The sequence below is a fragment of the Elephantulus edwardii genome, unplaced genomic scaffold (genome assembly GCF_000299155.1).
Source record: "Elephantulus edwardii isolate Elephantulus edwardi_28Jun2011 unplaced genomic scaffold, EleEdw1.0 scaffold00029, whole genome shotgun sequence".
Classification (NCBI taxonomy): Eukaryota; Metazoa; Chordata; class Mammalia; order Macroscelidea; family Macroscelididae; genus Elephantulus; species Elephantulus edwardii.
In genome coordinates, this window is record NW_006399779.1 from 6,580,229 (window position 1) to 6,583,570 (window position 3,342).

Below are 3,342 nucleotides of genomic sequence, written 5' to 3' on the forward strand. Positions count from 1 at the left end.
ACAGGAGGGGTCCAGGACTTTGTTCATAGGGTGGCTATGAGTCGCTTGCGACTCAATGACACTTAACAACAACAACAGAGTTTTCCGTGGAGGCAAGGATGAGTAAGCTTCGTCTCAAATACTTTGGACACTTGCTAGGAGAGGCTATTCCTCGGAAACAGATATGTTTGGAAAGGTGATAGTTCAAAAAAAGATAACAAGATGCTCAATGAGACGGATTGACATAGTGATTATAGCAGTGGGCTCAAGTGTGTCAGAGATTTTGCGGATGGCCCAGTACAAGACAAGGTTCAGACCTGCTATTAATAGAGTTGCTGTGACTATAGTCAACTGACAAAAACAATCTCCATATATTGTTGATTATTCTTAGGTTTAGAAGGAGAAAGTGAAGATACTGTGCCAATATAAAGACTATTAACATAAAATGGAGTTTAAAAATTATAATGACACATATCTGAAGACTACAACCCACAAAAGTATATGTCGTAGAAGTATAAGGCAGGGTTAATCTTGAGGAAATTATGCAGCTATGTGAACATCAGGTGCTTCTCACTTAAATTCAACAAAACGTAATCTGTGATGGAGAGAATAAGTTATTTTTCTATTATACAGAGCTTTACTAGGGGGAAAATATTTTATTGCCTCTGAAAACCTATTGGAGAGTCAGCTATGGGTTGGACTCTGATTCTGTGGTACATAACAACTTTAGAGGTTTGGTGTGCTTCCTTCAGACTGATGGACCACTGTGCTGTACGAGTTATTCCATACTGGCGGGCTTACCCATTTTATATATGCCTGACTGCAGGCCTCAGAGCAGCAGTTGGACTTTGATTCTGTAATTAGGCAAGGCTTGTGGTTTTGGGACATCAGAGGCAATAGCATGTGCATATTGAATATTATTTCCCTACATAGTTGAAAACATTAACCAAGATGAATGTGTCTAGTCATACTGCAACTTTTGAACTCAGTGCTCAAAAATGAAAATCAACAAAGATCCTGTTATAAGCACACCACAAAACAGCCCTTTTCTATTCCTTATGAAAGGAAAGCATCTCTTTGCTATGCTCCAAAGCACCAGCAGAAGGCAGAAGATGCACATAGTTGAGTAGCTAACCAGCTCTACGTTTTGTTACATAAAATAGCTTTTTAGGCAAGACTTTTTAGGCAAGTATGATTTGCTTAACATTTAATTTTGTGTTTTAGTCTTCGTTCAGAATTTTCCCAAATAAAAAAAGCATATTAGAAAGTTATTTTTAAAGCAGCATTAATGGCAATTATACATGGGGGGGGGTTAGTTGTATAATGTAAATTCTTCAGCCACAAAATAAAAAGGTCAAACTTTTGCTAAGTGTTTATACATGTAGTGATTTTTTAAAAAGTTTTTATAATCATAGTGTATTGCAGAATATTAAAATGGTCCCCAAGGTTTCCCAGCCTCTGGTTTAGATGCTGAATGTAATTCCAGGGACTGTGACTTGAGTGGATTTATTACTGTGTTTGTTAGTCACCATTGGATTGGTTTCAACATTATATATTTAAGAAAAAAACGTTATCAGGTTCGGTGCTATCTTCATCATTGATTCATCTGAGCTTATTATGTGGCTATTGTGTCAATCCACATCACTGAGGATTTCTCTTATTTTGTCTTAACATGGAATGTATTTTCTTTCATTTTTCATTGTTGCACATCTTCTTCTTCCCTCTGTTTTTCCCTCCTAAGCCCTCTCCACAATGTATCTCATGTTCTAGATTGTTGTCATACATACAATACCTAATCATATATCCCTTTCATATAGTTCTTCCCCTCATCTGATCTAATGCAGTGTTCATTATCTATCCACTCTTTTCTCATTTTTCCCACAGTGCCCCGCATGTCGATCCTATTTTATAACATTGATATTATGCAGTATTTGTCCTTTTGTGACTGAGATATTTCACTCAGCATGATGCCCTCCAGGTTCCTCCATGTTGTGTAATGTTTTACGATTTCCTTGTTTTGCAATGCTGTGTAACATTCCATTGTGCAAATATACTATAGTTTTTATATCCATTCATATATTGATGGACACTTGAGTTGCTTCCATCTCTCTGCTATCGAATTCCTCTTGTTTTTTTTCTACCTTACTATATATGATAACTTTCTTAGAAAATTGTCCTCACTGATGAAATTATATCCAAAGTAAGGGAACCAAAGTTCTGCTTTTAAAGACTATCCTTGTTGTATTTCTTTATTCTTCTAGAAGTTTGCGTTGTTAAGTGCCATTGAGTTCACGCCACCTAACAGTAACCCTATACACAACAGAATGAAGCTCTAACAGATTTGGTATAATCTCACAATCTTTGTTTTGCTTGAGTACATTGTTGTAGACACCATGTCAGTACGTCTCCTTTAAGGTTTTCCTCTCTTGAGAAAAGACCTTTCTCTTGAGAATCTTTCCATGATTTTCTTTACCAATCTACCTATGTCACTATTCCTTCTATAGGTTTTGTTATGTGACATATTTGGTCTCATGATAAGATGATTAGTTTTAGGTGGGTTTGAATAATTGATGTAGGCCCTTTAAAAATAGAGCTTATTCCAACTGATTGCAGAAAAAGGAGTCATAGATTTGAATCATAAGAAAGAATTGAAATATTTTTGCTTGTTTGCATGTAGAAGGGTAACTTTCAGCTTATAATAGCAATCACACAGTAACTTCAGTTCTGCAAACTCAACAGACTTAAATTGAGTTGAATATTTTTGTTGTTTGTCTGCGTGCCGATGAGTCTGAACATTTTGATTGTTGTTTGTTTGCTTACTTTTTAAAATCCTAAGAAGAGAATTCCAGTCTAACCTATATTTTTATTTTAGACTTGTGAGAGCCAGAGCTGAGAACTGCATCCTGTCATGCTGTATTATTGTATCGAGATATTGTCACAAGGGAAAGATGAGTAATCTGCTAGGCTGTGAAATGATGAACGATGCTGTTTCAGGTAGCAATTTTTTTTTTAATTTGTTGTACCGCAATCACTCACTCACTGCTGTAGAGTCGGAATTAACTTATAGCCAGCCCTCCACTGGATTTCTGAGGCTGTAAATTACACAAAAGAAGATTGTTCATCTTTCTCCTTTGGGGCCACTGGTTGATCCAAACCAGCAGAAAGACACAGCCTTTTACTTAGCAGAACAGCTCTCTACAGGGTAAGCCACCAGATTTCCCTTATACAGCATTGTTGTTGTTTTTAGGTGCCGTCAGGTTTAGTATGACTCTTAGCGATCCTATGAACAAAAGAGCTGAACCCTGATCCTGAGCCATCGTCACACTTGCAGACACACAAGAGCCCATTGCAGCAGCCACCATG